This window comes from Cydia pomonella, chromosome 6 (assembly GCF_033807575.1).
Source record: "Cydia pomonella isolate Wapato2018A chromosome 6, ilCydPomo1, whole genome shotgun sequence".
In the NCBI taxonomy this organism is placed as follows: Eukaryota; Metazoa; Arthropoda; class Insecta; order Lepidoptera; family Tortricidae; genus Cydia; species Cydia pomonella.
In genome coordinates, this window is record NC_084708.1 from 4849079 (window position 1) to 4867781 (window position 18703).

Sequence of the window (18703 nt, forward strand, 5' to 3'; positions counted from 1 at the left end):
GATAGGTTCTTAGATACTAATAGACAGCTAACGCACAGCAGAAACCGTAGAAGGTAGCATCTTGAAATATGTAACATAAATACGTTACAAACTTACAAAGCTCCAATCAGAAATTGTTTTTTTCAAAATTAACGAATGTATTTTATCGATTTCTACGTGGATGAAGGCTAGGGAATACAAACTGATTACAAAAAAATGTGCAGTAACATGACCTCCTGTAACTCTTGAGCTGGAATGAGCTTGAACATATTCGCGTTTGTAAAGGCTGACATTTTATTTATTTATACAAGAGGTTTAACAAAACGACCCTCCATTTCATTATTTACTTTTCAAAACTGCCACACAATATTACATAAAATTAAGGTTATCAGCGGACAAATATGCTATTCACAAATTAATGATTAGTTAAATCACTACGGCTAAGTGTAATAGCTAAATAAAGTCTTTAAGTACATCTTTGTTAATGAGCCAATATAACTGTAATTGACTAAGTGTAACACCATGTGTTAAGTTCACTAATGAATCTTACCAATTTAATTGCAATGATTACAATCACATATCAGTATTAATCATTAAATCAGTAGTAAGCACAAGCATAATCCTTTATCATTATCAAAGCTAAATTGCCTAATGCATAAGCTAAAAAAAAACTGTTTCATACATATATTTTGGCTCTCTGTCCTTGACATTTTTTATAGGAGGGTAAATTTTATTTCGCGATTACGGGGTTAGTTCATAGTAAAAGTTGTTCAGTATGACCTATATATTATACCCGTAAATTACGGCAGGTGACTAAATAAACACCCTAAATAGTAAAATGTAGACAAGATCTATGTTCATTTCTTGAGCGTTCAAAATATCGTCGGCAGTGTATAAATCACTCGCCACACTCTAATGGCCGCTGTCAGTTAAATTAATGGCGTCGACCATTCGTGACGGATCACGACCTTCGAGCGTCGTTTTCAAATTTCATTTGCTTACCCCAATCAAGTGTCAAATGGCCCATTGAAATTCCATGTTCTGGGCTTATCAAGTCAATTTTATACAAAAGAAGTTGAGAAAAACGCCTCGTTTGTGGGCTGGATTTTTTAGTTCGAACGCTACGGTGGAACACAGGACGAAAATATACATCGGTCTTCCTATTACAACAAGTGGCGTCTACAGGATCTACAGGACAAACAGGATTTTTTGATACATTTGCCCTGGAAAATTATCAAGGAGCTCGCTTCTGTTTTTAATTTTAAAAAATAAACGAAGTCGGGTTTGTTTTTTTATTACTTTGGTTATTTTTTTTTATGATCGCTACCACGTTATCGAGTATATTGTGTCACAGCAATGCCTTATAGTTAACGAGTCTAGAAATCGTAATAGCTAATACAGGCTGGGAAGCTAGCTTTGTTAGTAGAAAAAGGCGGTAAATATGAAAAAATTAGGTGCAATCGATCTCTTTAGATTACTAATGAAAAATTTGGCTTGCCAAAGTATAGTAACACATTAATCATGTGCTACAAATTAATTGTTTCATTTATTAAAACTAGCCAAAGACGTGTTAAAACAACTTTTCACTTGAAATGAAAACAAAACTTAGCTCTAAACGAGAATAAATAAAATAATGGATTAAATTTGTACGTTGTTATGCTGAAGTTTGACTTAGCTAAATTGTTTTAAGCTTATTTGCAGAGAAAAAGGACGATAATATTTTATAACTTAATATTAAATAAAATTGGTTGCGTGCGTTTACTTGCTCACTCTTAAGGTTACATTCGGATCGCAGCTGCAGCTGCATTACCGTGGCGGCATTACTGCTGCGGCAACTGCATTGTTAAGTTGAGTAACGTTCTCCGCATTACTGTCACGATTGAAACGATCAATCCGTCACTCATTTTATGTAGACATAATTGTCTACACTGTTAATACAGTCCCAACTAGCAAAGTAGTCATATAAGATTGAGCTTATTCAGCTAATAAATCATATAAAAGTCATGTAGACGTGAATTATACAGCACATGTCGTATAAAGCCAGCTTATGCAGCTTTTTAGTTACTCAGCATATCAGTCATGTAAGCAAGTCGAGTAAACGTTTACTCGACTTGATTATATGACTAATAAGTCATATAAGAAATGCTGAATAAGTCACTTTTTTACGTGGCTTATATGACTATTTAGTCGAGTAACAGTGACTTATATATCTGACTTACGACATGTCAAGTGCAGTCGAGTAAAAGCAATGTAGTTTGCTATTATATGACATCATGTAACTTATACAGCACAATAGCTATATATGTTACATGCTGTCATATAAACGGGAATTATAGAACATGTTATATATGAGTATCTTATTCAGCGATTTAGATATTGCTGAATAACTTACCTCTACCTGATGCTCATGTGACTATTTGGTCGAGTAATGACATTTTATATGCCTTTATTGGAGCAGAATTAAACGTAGTCGAGTAAATGATACAACTTTGCTATTATACCACTATTTAGTATAAATGCTACCTTTTTATGACTGTTATAGCTCTTAAACATCATTTAAAGACATCCGACACGTTGTTTGGATATAAACATTTAGTATATGAAAATGGACTGGATTCAATGGAAAAACATGAAAAAGACCGGTGGATACAAGAGGAAAATGAAAAAGAAGCGGCAATCTATTATCACCAATTTAAAAACTACTCTTACGCAAGGAATTTCGGTAAACCGAAGTGAAGTGACAAGTGCCTATTTTTCAAGTGGTTCCGTAGAAATAACAAATGTGACCGAAAAAAAAACTAGTACTGCAGAGTCGGAAAACATGCACGTTGATGTTGGTGGCGTTGTAGAAGATAGCTCCGTACAGGAAATGGAACTCCAATTCAATGCTGATGAGAGCAGTGGATCCGAAGATTTGGATGATTTGGGGATGATTGTCAGTATTGTCAGTATTCACACAAAACTCACATTCCTCTAATGGATAGTGATCATATATAGCGTACTCTGAACAGTTTGGGCACCAGAAAAAAATGGTGTCGTGTAGATTTTTTATATTATTGTCCGATATGATAAAATGTGTGGGATCAATTGTCAACGGGGACGTTGAGTATCCGCATCCAATACACATCGAAGACAAAATGAAATGAGTCTCGCTCCAAGGCCACTGTACATCAGTATCACTCCACAATTGATCTTCTTTTCTTAAAAAACAGTCCACATCAGCTACAATGACCATATTTCACGGTGCTACTTGTCTCTAGAAATAAAATACTAAAATCTGTAAAAAGGTTTTTTCAGAAACTCTAACGAACCCTAAAATATGTCCGACAAAATATGTATAATGGCGCTTTGACCGCTAAACTTGCTATATAAGATACGATTATATAGCTTATAACTGGATAAATGCCGTATAACCGCGGCGTTCAAGAAAATCATCAATATTAATTAAATTTATATTTAATTAACTAAGACTTATAGTGGGGCATTAAATATTTACTATTAAACATAGTTTACTTCATCAATAAACTTACCTTCGCAATACATTTCTACCATACGCCGACGTTATGAGCATTCTTAATAAAAACATGTAACATCATGGCTGACTAATAAAGAAAATACTTACCGTCAACACTCAACTCGCGCGTGTAGTATCGAGTTATATTCTATTGTTTAGTAGCCTAGGATGCGATTACTCCACAAATATGTCATATAAATGGAAGTTACAGATCAGTTCAGTCATATTTAAGTCATGTAATTTGCTAGTATACAGCTAAATTGTCATAAGATAGTCACGTCGGTGGTTATTATAAGATCTATAAGTGGCGGTGGTTGCAGTTAAACAACTTTTATATGACTGAAATGCTGAATAAAATGGGCCCAAATCGCGTCATATAAACGTAATGATTTCGTAATGATGACTAATAGTAAGAGCTAAAAGGATACCGCAGAAACGTTGCCGCAACCATTATATGACGAAATTTTGCTAGTTGGGGTGACATCAAAGCCATAGCAGTAAAGGATTTGTCACACTGGATGCGTTCTGCGGGCTGCGGTCAGGTCAAATTGAACGCAGCCCGCATTATGTATGAACAACATTGTCGGTCTCTATATATTTTGTATAGATATACGATCTGACCGTGCAAGCACGCGGAAGGAACGGAAGGATGCGTACGGGCAGGTATTAGGCGGGCAGCCGCCAAGCGGGCGGCCGGCGGCGGTCACTGTCAGTTTGACGTTCCCATATAACTTACATCTTCTTCTAACTGAAAACAGCATGGATTGACACAATTTCCAAAAAAAAAGTCTACTGAACGAACAGAGGAGTTTATAGATGCCATACGGCGTCATCCATACTTGTACGACTTGGAAGATTCAAGTCAACTCTATTCTACTTTATTCATACTTTACCTTAGACACACAGCAAGCCTTTGGTAGGAATTGCATTTCGCCAGTTTGTATCTTGTATCCGCATCCGCTGACCGTTTCCCTGCCTGGCCCGCTGACCGGTTTCTCTGTCCGGACCGCTGATCGACAATGTTGTTCATACATAATGCGGGCTGCGTTCAATTTGACCTGACCGCAGCCCGCAGAACGCATCCAGTGTGGCAAATCCTTAATGACGCAACAGTAATGCAACTGCAAAAACTCTTGCGACATTTTCAGTTAGATTTGGATTCTGTATATCTATGAGTTAAAATATATTTGTTCCCTAAATACATTTAAAAAAAATGTGGCTGCGGTAGTATTACTGCCAAAGCATTACTGCAAGACAGGCGCGGATACAAGGGGGGGGCCATAGGGGCAATGCCCCCCCCCCCTAAAACCCTGGCTCTCACATTACTAAATTGAGTAAATTTTTTTTTACCTTATTTTCTGTGCAAAAATATATGATTTTCTCAAAATGGCCCCCCCCCTAAGCCAAATCTTGTATCCGCGCCTGCTGCAAGAAATGTCAAAATCATTTCCTGCAGCAATATACTGCACAGCAATACTACTGTAAAAACGCTGTTGCGATATATAAATACAAATTCCCGGTATTATATACAACAGGAATAATCCTCCAAGGAAACAATATAGGTAAAATTAATTTAGTATTAAAAACTTTACTCGCTATGTATATTCATCCCCAACATCAAGTCAAAGAGAGCCGTTCAACTTTATAGTTGAGAAATCTTTTAACCAAAACTGTCAGAAACATTTCGCCTGACAAGTGTATTATCATATCCCATTTCGCTTTCACTACACTTGGAAAATTAAATTTTCTACGTCTGAGTGTGAAGCATTTGCATTATAAAGACATTTGATAGGGGTTAAGGAACTTTTGTTATCTTGGATAAAGCGGAGTAACTTTGTAGCAATATTATTTTCAAAATGACTGAAATATACATTCTGTAATCATTTCACGGTTTTAGTCGCGTTTTTTTAGTCAGAACTCGTGCCATGCTAAGGAGAGCTTAGCTTTCGTTTTTCAAGCACTGAGACCAGTTCAGTTGACAGATACAGCGGCGACATCAACGTCGCAACAGTAATGCAGCTGCGGTTGACATCCGAATATCAGCTTAACACTAAATAATAATCGGACAGACAGACGGACATGACGAATCTATAAGGGTTCCGTTTTTTGCCATTTGGCTACGGAACCCTAAAAAGCTCCAATCACATTTGAAAATCAGGACTATATCACGCTTTGTGATGTTCGTGCCTGTCTATTTCTAATAAACAATATCCAAAACACAAACCGGGAATTTTTGCTGTAAAATTTTCCAAAAAGTACCTCCTAAAATACATTAAGAAAATCCGTTGGGAATCGGGCTCTGAAAGCTTCGACGGATAGAACATTTTACCTCTCTTCTCTGAAATGGAAAGGATCCACTCTGTATGCAAAGTCTGGCATTTTCTCTACACAGTTCACATTATTCCTTGTACACTCTCAAAAGGACAATATTGTGTCATTTCTCGCCTCTACAATGCCATATCTTTCGCTGAACCAAGGCACCTTGGTACAGAAATATTATATGCTGCTCCAATCGCTCTTAAGTTAAAACTGTTAAAGGTCATTTTGTATTGCTTTAATGTAAAAGATTGTGAAGAATAAGGCACTAAATTTAAGAAGTTTTGTAGCAGGATTCCTGGTTCTGAAAGTTTTAAGTTTATCCGGAGACCTAGTAAATAATACAGTTTTGCATCATATCACAGTTCTACACATTACATTGTCGACAGAATATATAGACAAAGCTTTCAGTAGGTACATTTTGACGAGGAAAAACGGTCCATATATCTAACACATATCAGCGAAAGTTATTCCTTCTCCAAAAATGTACCCCGCCCGCAGCTTTGAATAGGTATTAACCAATACACAAGTTTCCGCTTTAAAAAAAGTTGTGATTGGTCATTTTGTGATGTTGTGATGGACCAGTCTGGCCTAGTGGGTAGTGAACCTGCCTATGAAGCCGATAGTTCCGGGTTCAAATCCTGGTAAGGGCGTTTATTTGTGTGATGAACACAGATATTTGTTCCTAAGTCATGGGTGTTTTCTATGTATTTAAGTATATATATCGTTGTCTAAGTACCCACAACACAAGCCTTCATGAGCTTACTGTGGGACTTAGTCAATTTGTGTAATAATGTCTTATAATATTTATTTATTTAATTTACTAAAGTTTAGATAAACTATGTATGGAAGGTAAAGGCAAGGAACAGAATCTCCATATACCAAAAAGTGTCCGATAAAAAACCATAAATAGGTGGCGCTACAATACCTAGAATATTTGAGAAAAAAATCTAATCATAGACAGCGCACTTCACTCCGGCAATAACGTCTAGTTTCTTAGCTACTCTGGAGAGATTTGAAACTATTATTTATAGCTGACAGGTGGACTCTTTTGTAGCAGTTCTGCCTAAGGAGATTCTGTTCCTTGCCTCTACCTTCCATAGTACCGCGTTTAATTTCACCGCTAGGGGCGCTAGTTAATTTTTGGGATTTGCACGCTTTTTTGGCGTGAATTTTCACTCCTTATTCATTATTGTGGTAAATCTTTTTCTATTTTTTATTAATCATGGTAAACATTAGATATAGTCCAATAAATTTTAGTGGTTTAAAAAAATGCCAACTTAAATATATGCAAAATTAATCAGGTTGAAAAAAACCGTAAATTTAGACGTTTAAATACCTTTGTGCATAATACGCGCATTGATTTTTTTTAAATATGCATAGCAGAATTTTGAGATCTGGGCACAAAAACTGTAGCCCTCATTCCCGTGGGGATGACCCACGTGGGGATAATGATATTGAGATCTAGTCAGACTTTTATAGCAATTCTAGTTCGTTGCTCGTCAACAATATTGTAACGACTTTTTATTTATCCCTAAAAAAGCTTAGTTTTCATCACGTTTCGTTTCCTTTGACGTAGCCGTTAACAACAAAGATTTCGTAGGAACGCATTAAACTTAAGTGAAGTTTTCTGTCTCGTGTTACAAAGACGTGTAAATCAGTTTTACAATTATTCTGATTTGTCTGCGAGATTGAAATATAAAGGCTTCTCGACGTTCAATATCTCTATAAATTCTTGGAAGTTTTATGCTGTTTGCTTCATTGTAGAATTTGGGTTTGACTTTGAGGCATAAAGAGTAATTTTATTTTATAGGTTCTTATCTAGATCTTATTCTAGACCTTTACCATCGAGTGCCTCTTTATAATGCCCTTTATACTCTTAATAAAAAAGTCTAAATTGTTTAACTATTTAAACTTTAATGATATAGAGTATTTTCACACTTCTACTGCAATTTACAATCGAAAAGTTCACGCCATCCAGAAGGCAACGTTTGTCCCGTCCATTGAAAAGCCACTAGACTGTGGTGGACCACTGAGCTAAGGCGTTCTATTTAGGGAACGCAAACCGGATTTAACCGAAACCGAAAAAAACCGGTTAAAACCGGTTTTTTGACGGAAACCCAAAACCGGGTTTTTAGAATTTGAAAAAACCGGTTTCGGTTTTATTCGGTTTTTTTTATTTACCTAAGTTGCATGTCTTATTCATTATAAGGGTATAAATCGGTCCTAAACCGGTTGAATCGACATCAAATCAAATAATGTGGTGTTGTGTTAGTTTGATCATTTGTAACGCTAAATGAATTTTTACGATACAAAATACAAAAATACGAAAGATTTAAATAATATAAAGTACTGGCAGTGGCAGGACATCCGTCCTGGAGACCTACCGCGAAAACCGAAATTCGCCAAATGCGGGGATTTTTTTCTTTTACTCTCTCTAAGACGTCATTAGAGTGACAGAGAAAAATGCCCGCAATTGACGAACTTCGATTTTCGCGGTAGGCCCCCTGGTGTACGAATTGGTATAAAAGGTCTTACTTATAATTTTATTATGCGATGCGCTGTAGAAAAATTCTACGTAATCAATTATATCAATGGCAGCTTTAGAGTCTTTTGTTGGTTCGGTGATAACGACTTACCGACAACCTTTTTTGTATCTTTCGCACTAATAGGAAAAGGTAGTTCAAACCCTAAAGAATGGAATTACTTGACTACCTGTGTTTGCCCAGTTTAAGCTAACACCATCAGTTTCTAATTGACTTTTCGAGAAGAAACACGTGACGTGAATTGTTGTATTAGCTTATTTCATTTATTTCCTACTTTACAAATCCATAATAACTTAGCAAATATTTTATAAAGGAAGGTAGTAACAGTAAAAGAATTAAATACTTGAATATTTACTAGAAGACAGCGAAAAACTTAGAGCAAGATTTCGGATTGGGCCATTTGATTTAAGACAAATAACATTAAATTATAAATTGATATTGTCATATATTTAAGAAAAAAATAATTTAATAAAATTGGTTTGTTCCTATTCCTAGTTACAAATAACATTAAGTCATTTGACTATTCCCATACAATACAATAAAATAGTCAGATATTCTGTCTTTAATTTCGTGATAAAATCGTGTGTATACTATACTAGCATTCGTTTTTACACGTGAAGCAATATTTTCTTTATTCCATGGCGATGAATTTAAGAATTTTTGATTCTAAAAACCGAAACCGGTTTTAACCGTTTTTAACCGGTTTCGGTTTTTTTTTTTGTAAAACCGAAGAAAAACCCGGTTTTGAAAAACCTCCGGTTTTTGCATTCCCTAGTTCTATTTACAATTAGGACGTGAGAGTATCTGTGTCTTAGCTAATATTTACCAACGAGCGTCAGATAAAACATCTGTTTATAAAACAGGATGAGATTAAAGATTAAAAAATTGGTTGTTTTCAAACAATTATTATAAAAATATTAGTAAGCTCTATCTTAATTTAAGCTAGGTTTAGAACACACACTTATATAGAAGGATTTCATTAGCTACCTATCTAAAAACAAATATGTAAGTATAAAACATACATGTTGATTACTTATTGTCTAAAGAGTGGATTGCACTAAGCACAATCGACGAACTGATAATGATGATTATCATTAAAATAATTCTACGGATGACACTCTCGTACTTAGTCTCTCGCGCGATATGTTTCGGAGAGCTTAGGTCTCCTTTAATATTAGTATGTCTCACGACAGTTTAAATTCGATGATGATTATCTGCATGAGCAGCTGGCATAAACCACAGTTAAACTTTCCTTCCAATCATAATGATAACGAACTACGATTACATACGATTTAAAGCCTGCCGTGCCGTATTAGTTCCCACTAAACTCGCATTAGACTCGCCAACGCAATCACAGTAACTCTGCGGTCTACCAATCATGGCCGTGTAGGGCACTTGAGCAGAGCCGAACTAAAGCACTAAAACGATTCGTTTCCTATTAGATAGGTTTCGCAATGCAATTTCTTTTTCACCACACCAGCTGGTAAAAGCTCATGATTATTCAAAAACTGATGAGAAAGTTGCATTTCATCCACATGTCGGGCAAAGTAATCTGATGCAAATTTTGAGTCGTTTCCTTATGTTGGCTGGTAGAATTAACTTTTAAATGATGATTTTGAATGATAAAGATTTAATAACATTTATTTGGATTTGATATTGTTTGATATTTTACAGTTAGTATTTTCCTCGCATTGGTGTGGTGAAAAATTTTCATTCGGTGACAAAATTTGTTTAACTGCCCGTGCTAATATTGATACCCAGCGAGCTAAAAAATTCCAAAATTGAACACGAGTGTAGCGAGTCTTAGGTTAAACAATTTTTGCCACCACCGAGTAAAACATAAAACTTTTCACTAGTGCATAGGATCTTAACTTTGTCATCTTGACTGACTTATATTGAGCTGGTAAATTTCGAAATCCGGTCGTCAGGAGATTGAAGGGCATCTACAAGTTTTCAAAGACTCTACGTTAAATGTTCTTACTCAAACATACGAATACAATTACAGTATAATTTTGCAGTCTACCATTCATGGCAGCCGACTTGAGCTAAGCGGTCGAACTAAACGCAGCACTACGTTTAAAGGAGTACGATTCATTCCCTATAATATTTTTTTAGTTTATGTGCGTTTAAAATTACATCTGTTTTCTGAGCCTCAACATTGAAGTATGTAAGACAAAAACATATGAGTATAATTACAGCGAAGCTCTGCGGTCTACCAATCATGGCCCTATAGGGCCCTTGAGCAGAGCAGAGCTGAAGCACTAAAACGATTCGTTTCCTATTGTATTCTGCAGGTTCTGCAATACAATTTCTTTTATCAATCTTTTAAACGGCATCAACAAGTATTGACAGACATAACATATTTGAACACACGAGTACAATTACAGCGTAGGTCTGCGGTCTACCAATCATGGCGCAGAGTACTCCAGTTGAGCGGCCGAACTAAAGCACTGACGTTTCATTTCCTGTTGGAAAAGTGCAAATTTAAATTTATTTCGTTTGTTTTGTTATGATGCCCATATAAAAATGATATACTGCGAAGTTGAAGTTGGTTGGTTGGTTGGTGGTGGTGGTGGTTGGTGGGTGGTTTTTTGTTGAGGGCTAACATAAAATTGTATTTTTATGTTGTATTTTGCATTTCTTAATCAAGGGCAACGAAATTCATACGAAAAATACATTTTCGTAAAATCTAGAAGAAAACCTTAATTGAAACTGCAACGTGTTCTCTGACCGCTCCAGTGCCACTAGACAGACGAACGCCAAGAGCAGGCGGTAGACCGCAGAGCTACGCTTTAATTGCGTTGCGATGTGTAATACCTAGTATACCTATGGATATTAAGCATATATAAACTCAAATTATTAACAGGGGGCGTAAAAAATTGAAGGGGTCAAAAGATATGGCGCGTCGTGCGGAACTTGCGACGGAAGAAATGGCCATCGTGCGGATTTTTACCTCTTATTTTAATTACTCTGAAAATATTGGAATATTAAATATTAATATAGAAGTTTGTTTAAAATTTTGGTCGTCAGATTCCTCGGCTGTATCAATAGCTATTGTTGACTAAAATTATAGGTACCATTATGCACCGTTAGTAGGTACCGGTATGCAGAGTAACAATATCATCATCTTCCTCGCGTTGCCCCGGCATTTTGCCACGGCTCATGGGAGCCTGGGGTCCGCTTGGTAACTAATCTTCAGAATTGCCGGAGGCCCTAGTTTTTACAAAAGCGTCTGCCATCTGACCTTCGAACCCAGAGGGTTAAGTAGGCCTTATTGGGATAAGTCCGCTTTCTTAATTATGTTTTCCTTCACGGAAAAGCGACTGGTAAATATATATCAAATGATATTTCGTACACAGGTTCCGAAAAACTCAGTGGTACGATCCGGGGCTTGAGGCCACGACCTCTGCATTGCAAGTCGCACGGTCTCACCGCTAGGCTATATCAGCGCTTCATGCAACAATATACAATTGAAAATAAATGGGAATTACACATTTTAAGGATTTGGTTGGGGTCAGCCCTTGCTAATATAGTCTAGATTCCATGTGGTTTTTGGAGCGAAGTTCCTTATCGCACGGTACGGACACTGGTGTACGGAGTTGGCGGGGGCTAGGCGAAATAATGTGCAAGAGTTTTCCGTCACAACCCTTTCTTAACAACCAAAAGTATCAGTAAGTAGTAAAGCAAGTAGTTTAATTCTTATTTACATGAACGTGGGCATGAAAATAATTTCCTCATATGTTATGTGAAAAGCAGTATGACTGTGTCAATTTCCTTTCTTAACTACGTTCCAACCGAGTTTTCATGGTATTTGCCCTTGGATAAAACGAGGAACATTTCAATAAATAATATGCTTTGGTCGACCGCTAGGCGTCCGTATGTCTAGTGGCACTTCAACGGTGCCTTTTATTAACAAATAGAACTATTTGAGTTTTAAGGCACATCATTAAATAAGCTCTAGTTAGGCACTCAAGGTTTTTAAGACTGCCCCCGTCTTTATCCATTTAAACAATTATTTAATTTGTGTTAAGCGTTCTCGATTAAACTATCCACAACTTATTTACTTTTACTTATATTTTATACGTCTAATAAATAAAAAATACTTATTAGGTTCATAATTACGTATGTAGATCTTCGTTTTCTACGTCAAAGTATGATAAAATAAGTTTTTGGCAAAAAAAAAGTTACAAGCTTTTATAGCTAACTGTACTTTTTTCCACGGCAACTAATACTCATCGAGATAATTCTAACAACCCCAAACTTTTTGCATTGTCTTTTCACAGAGTTCCCATCAGCTCAATCGGAAATCGGGAAGTGGATCAAATTTAGCTTCCAAGATTGGACCCACAATAACACCTACTAACAGGGCAAGTTAAATAAAAGCTACAATACGGCTGCAACACCCCATAATTCTTGGCTTACGTCATTGATAAAGCGTAATAGGCCTTAACACCTAGTAATCTCTGCCAGTCAACCGGCGATACGCGAGTAACGAGGTTTATTGCGAACATTCGGATCGGAATAATTGCTTTTTTAATAGAGCAGGCGCTTTATTTTATTTCACGGACCTTTTATCGTAAATTCTATTACGATGCACGAATAGAACAGAATTAGATGGTGTATTTTCTTGTGCTTTGGTGTAATTGTGTGTTGTACGTACAAAAACTTGGAGAGTCAGCCATGAGTAGTAGGTAGACAATAGCAAAACATACCTGTAACAAAAAAAAGTGTTTTATTACAATGTGTAATTTAAATAGTATAATTATAGCTCACACTATTTATTTATTTTATTTATTTACTAAAAATTTGATTCAGGTAACAAGGTCCATATTACATATACCTACCTCATAGACTAACATAACATACATTAAAATTTCATAACTTTAAAACTAAACACTATTTTGGCGATAGCATGGCGTGGCTCCGGTGAATTGTATGCTTGTGTCGAATTCGGCAGTTGGCCCCGTAACCTCCGAAACACAACACCCTTCGGCCAGAAGTTTTTTTTAATACCACGTCGGTGGCAAACAAGCATATGACCCGCCTGATAAGCAGTCACCGTAGCCTATGGACGCCTGCAACACCAGAGATATTACTTGCGCGTTGCCGACCCTTCTAAAACCTGTACACTCCTTTTCGACTATACTTATTCTATGTCTATATCTATATACTTTTAGGGTGGTCCAACTTTATAGGTACTTTAGAACCTATTCAATACAGTTCCAAATATGAAAACCACCCATCCATCTCTCTATCGTATTTGTCTATCTGTGAATATTGTGTATATGTCGTCGTACCCATCCAGCTAATGAAAATCTTTTACCAAATTGAGAAATCAAATGACTTCAATTGAATATGCAAACAATACATACAGCGTTATTATGCTAATCCAATTTTCCGGTATGCAAAGAAGTAAACTTAAGTTTACCTTATATGTACATGTAAAAAAACATAAACGCCCAAACAGAAAGATAACACGCCTAAATACCCTAGTACTTTAAACTCAACATTTACCTCAAGCACCCCTACCCCGAACCCACAATAAAAAACCCAAACCCACATTAGCGCTTCCTTCATTACAACACTAACCGGTATTTATCCGTTAATGTCCATGATAACCATTTTATCTGAACCAGCTTTAAAGACCTATGAACACTTCTACTGGTCCCTTAACTTTCAGGGCAGAGATATGTCTTTATAAACTGGACGTGATTTTAACAAACCATCTTGCAAGAGCTCTCTTTAAAGGTACTTTCAAGGGGGAGGTAGGTCTAGTTAAATTGGTGGTGTTTGTTCTATTATGACACTAGCGAACTCTTAACGATGGCCGGACCAATATTTGCCGCAAGCTCCTTATTATTTCATTTAAGTGTTATTTTTCAATGTTGCTGTTGTGAAGTAGATTGAATTTATTTTTAGCTATTAGTGCTGAAATACTTTAATTAAAATTGTACGCTATAAGGTACACTCCATAATTTTCTTTGAGATGTAATAAGGTATACAGACATATTTAAATAGATAAGCGTGTAAGTAATAAATTACTATTAATATGCTGCAAAACAAAGTTATGTTTGCATCAATACTAACATAAGTAGGTACCTATAAAAATGCGACAGTAACTCTTCATGTTTTGCTATCTACCTGTTATCTCTTCACGCGTAAACCGCTGAACCGAGACAGATGAAATTCAGTATAGAAATATTTGAGGCCCGGGGAAAGAACCTCAAATAGTTTTAATCACGAAATCATCCCTTAAGGGGGTGAAAATGGGAGTGGAACTGAGCATTGAAATGGAATATGGAAGCACCGTATAAAGATCGTATTTGTACTTTGCTCCAAATTAAGAAAATTATAAATAGATAATGACCGAGGTAGCAATTCAATATAAATTGTACATAGGTATATTCATTTTAGTTTACCTGAGTATACGTATACTCAGGTAAACTAAAATATAACATTATTTACTTACTCGTATCGTAATATATTAAAGCATAATCATCATTATCACTCGCAAGGGAGAGAAGAAGGACCATTTTATTATACTAATTTTACGCATACGAAGTTGCGGGCAGACACTTGTTTGTTACATATAAATATGGAACGAAGTCGAAGAGAACCTTTAACAATTAGGCTGCATCCATCCCGCTGCCTTAAACGAATTTGTCTCACTTCACGCTATAATGCCGTCTGCACGCGTCGTCAATGAATACACGCGTTCATTCATAAAACATTCACTACTGCAGTATGTGTAGGTACGGGGAAAATATACATGTTAAAATACTCGGAAGTTTTAAATACATACCAAGTTGGAACAACAATTTCGGTCAATAGGTACTTCTTTCATAGTTGATGTTTAGTTTAGTAAAGGTACTATGTATACGAATTTGTCTCTCTTAATGGTGTAATTCCATCTGCACGTCAATAATTATGCGCGTTCAAATAAAACATTCACAATTCTGCGGTATTTGCAGGTGAGGGGTAAACATATCTGTTAAAATATTTGAAGTATTAAATACCGTGCTGGAACAGTAGTATCATATTTGCGTTCGTTCATATTATCGTGTATGATGTAAACTGGAAGCATTTTGATACGATTTTTTCAATATTCAGGTAGCACAATTCAGGAATATCCTAGGTAACTTCGGATCTAGTCAAAAATATATGGTAATTCATAGCAACAATTAAGTAAGGACTAAGCACACCATATTTTTTTGTAAATTTAAAAAAAACTTTATAATCGTCAATGTTTTTTTTTGTTTTTTATAATGAGTAGAGGCAAACAAGCAGACGGATCACCGGATGGTAAGCGATTACCGCCGCCCATGGACACATGCAACAACAGAGGGGTTGTAAGTGCGTTGCCGGCCTTTAAGATGGGAGTACGCTCTTTTCTTGAATGTTTGAAGGTCATATCGGTCCGGAAATACCGCAGGCGACAGTTTACGTTTGACTAGACGTCACTACTGAACTAGATTTATTACCATATACAAATACTTTTGCAAGAAAAATATCAGTATTACCAGGCATATTACAATATTACTGCAAAAGAAAGTGGATTGTCACCTCTTTGCACTATCTTTATAAACATTGATCATCTTTTAAATTGATAATATAAATACTTGCTAATATTTTGAACGAAGTAAATACTTAGTAAAAAAATCCAATTACTTACCTCCTGGCTCTATTTATACAGTATATTTGAAGCTCTTTTATACCTACTGATAATATTAATTGTAAGTAATTCGTACCAAGTAAAATACTATGTTAAGATAAGACCCCCGTTACTTTCCTGCTATGTTCTGCAGAGAAAAAAAAACGTCCATTGACACCTTCTGGCACTATTTAGATATATAAAATGTGATGCTCTTTCATATACCTACTTATAACATAAATACTTTAAAGTATTTTGTACCAAGTAAATACTAAGTAAAAGCCCCGTTACTTTCCCGCTATATCCTGCAGAGCGGACTGCACCTGCGAACGTCCCGGCTTCCGCCCCGGCGGGTCCAATTTTAAACTTCCATGTATCAAAACAACTCGAAATACGTATGTGACGTGTAGTTTTCGCGCTGGATTTGTAAAATGGCTGCGTTTTGGGCAAGTAAAGTCTGTCTAAGCTAACTTTGCATAGGCTTTGATATGACACAGAGTGGAAGTGAAGCTTATTGATAGTATTGATACCCGTAGGATACTAGGATACACTGCGAGTTGTGTCTAAATACTTAGAGGATGAGGAGAGGGATGAGAGGATGGCCCGAAAATACGTCGACAAAACATTTTTAACATATACTGCAGCATTTTGTTGATATTTTTTTCAAACGTGTGAGTTTCTGTATTAAAGCTAAAAGAGGATTATTTTATGTGATAGTCAACAAACGAGCACATATTTAAGCCGCCTGATGGGAAGCGGTCAAAGTCACTTGAGCGTTGCCGATCCTTGAGAATCCTAAATAGCCGCTTGACCCGCTTCTATTATATATATATTTAAAATATTTAATTTTCCAATAAAGAGTATTCTATCTATCTATCTACGTTTTTAACAGTTAATAACATATAGGCAAGAATAACATTTATAATAACTGTTCCGTATTTTTGCGTCACCTGTATGAATACAAATCAAATTAAAATGTTATAATTTAATTATGTAAATACCGCTTCAGGACTGATGTCTTCTAATAAACATAACTAGTTTTCAGTAAAATAAAGAGGATGCCATCTAATGGGCATTAGCCTGTCAAGCACTGGGACGTTTACTTTATACCCGTTTTATTTCCTCTTGAGGTCAATTCTAAATGAAGAAAGTCGATAAAACTGTGATACCGAATATTTTAACAGTCCGACTGCGGTCGTGAGGTTTCTCGCGATACGATTAAGCTGGTTAGCGCCGTCAATTGATATCGGATATTGCCGCCGGCTATACAGTTCTAAATTAACGCTCGGTAGGTATTTATAGTTATTTTCAGGCTAGCAAATTTATTTTGCCTTTATTGAATTACTTCGCAGCACAGTTTTTCAACTATAACAATGACCAACATTTATTTTTAGAGAAATTAACTGTAACCATGTCTCGCCCGAAATAACCGCCTCCTAGCCTAGTCGGTGACCCTGCCTCGGAAGCTGGAGGTTCTGAGTTTGAATCTCGGCAAGGTCATTTATTTGTGTGTTATATCCCATGCCATGCCATGTCATATTTGTATCTATTTAAGAAGATCTGTGTAAGATTGTCCTTAATTAAACTTAAATAATATACTGTCAAATATATACTGTCATAGTATAATGTCAAGAAACCGTTCCAAATATTCGACTGAAACTTGTCGTGTACTGCGACCCCACGGTGTATACATACAATACAGTATTACACATAGTTAAAACATATGCGGCTGCTGCCCGAGTCGAGTCACTGTTTGACAACAAATTTAATGATTATCGAGCTAGGTACTTACTTTGCGGCTTCCGCACTAAGTATAGAAACATACTTGGCTAGGGTTGGATTATAGTCAAATGTAAATATTTAATTTATAAAGATATAAGTCTCTATTAATAGCTTGTCTTAATCTGTCTTTTTATCCTCCGAGTTTGTTTGAAAGGGATAAAATATAAATTAACTAATAAGGCTTTTGAAGTGTTATGAATAAGGGCGTTCATCTTTAAGACCAATATTTTTAATGAATTAATTCAAGGTGAATCTGATTATATCTATCATTCGTAATACCAAAATTATTTACCGACTTAAGATTACAGATAAAATTAATTCCTCGACCGGTATGAAGCTAATATTTTAAGCCCACGATTTCTCAAAACGTATGGGTGTCCATGATAAAACATAAAATACCTTTGTAGATACATTATGGGCCCCTTGTGGGCGATTTGAGCCCACGGTGTATATATGTAAGTATAAGTTTGACAAACTAATCTCGTTATTACCAACCCTGTTAGTGTCTGCTACAAAATTAAACATTTATCACTCTCTGGGTATAGACATTACGGAAAACATTTTACATAATTTGATGTATATTAACCATAGTCAAAGTCAAAGTCAAAATATTCTTTATTCAAATAGGCCTAGCAACAAGCACTTTTAAATCGTCAAATTTTACAAATATCATCTTAATCTAAATATCAGAGCAATTTATTGATGCAGTTATTATTGTTCTAAAAAAAACATTGAACTATTGTAGATATGGTAAACTTAATAATAAGAATTTCACAAAAGGATCGTCAAACATCAAAATTGTATAAAAATACTAGTCTAGAACCTTTGTAGAATAAAATCTAAATGTCAAAAAATACGGTATATATATATATATACATTGAATTATCAATTTCATCATTAATAACATAACAATAA

At 35.7% G+C, this 18703-nt stretch overlaps 1 protein-coding gene and 1 long non-coding RNA gene across 3 annotated transcripts in view; one reads left to right on the forward strand and one right to left on the reverse strand.

Moving 5' to 3' along the window:
* Positions 1–18703, reverse strand: part of LOC133518774 (syndecan) — a 521110-nt gene that overhangs the window by 287607 nt on the left and 214800 nt on the right. The gene's annotated exons all lie outside the window — the stretch shown is intronic.
* The window catches only part of LOC133518778 (uncharacterized), a 275753-nt gene that overhangs the window by 201395 nt on the left and 55655 nt on the right, over positions 1–18703 (forward strand). The gene's annotated exons all lie outside the window — the stretch shown is intronic.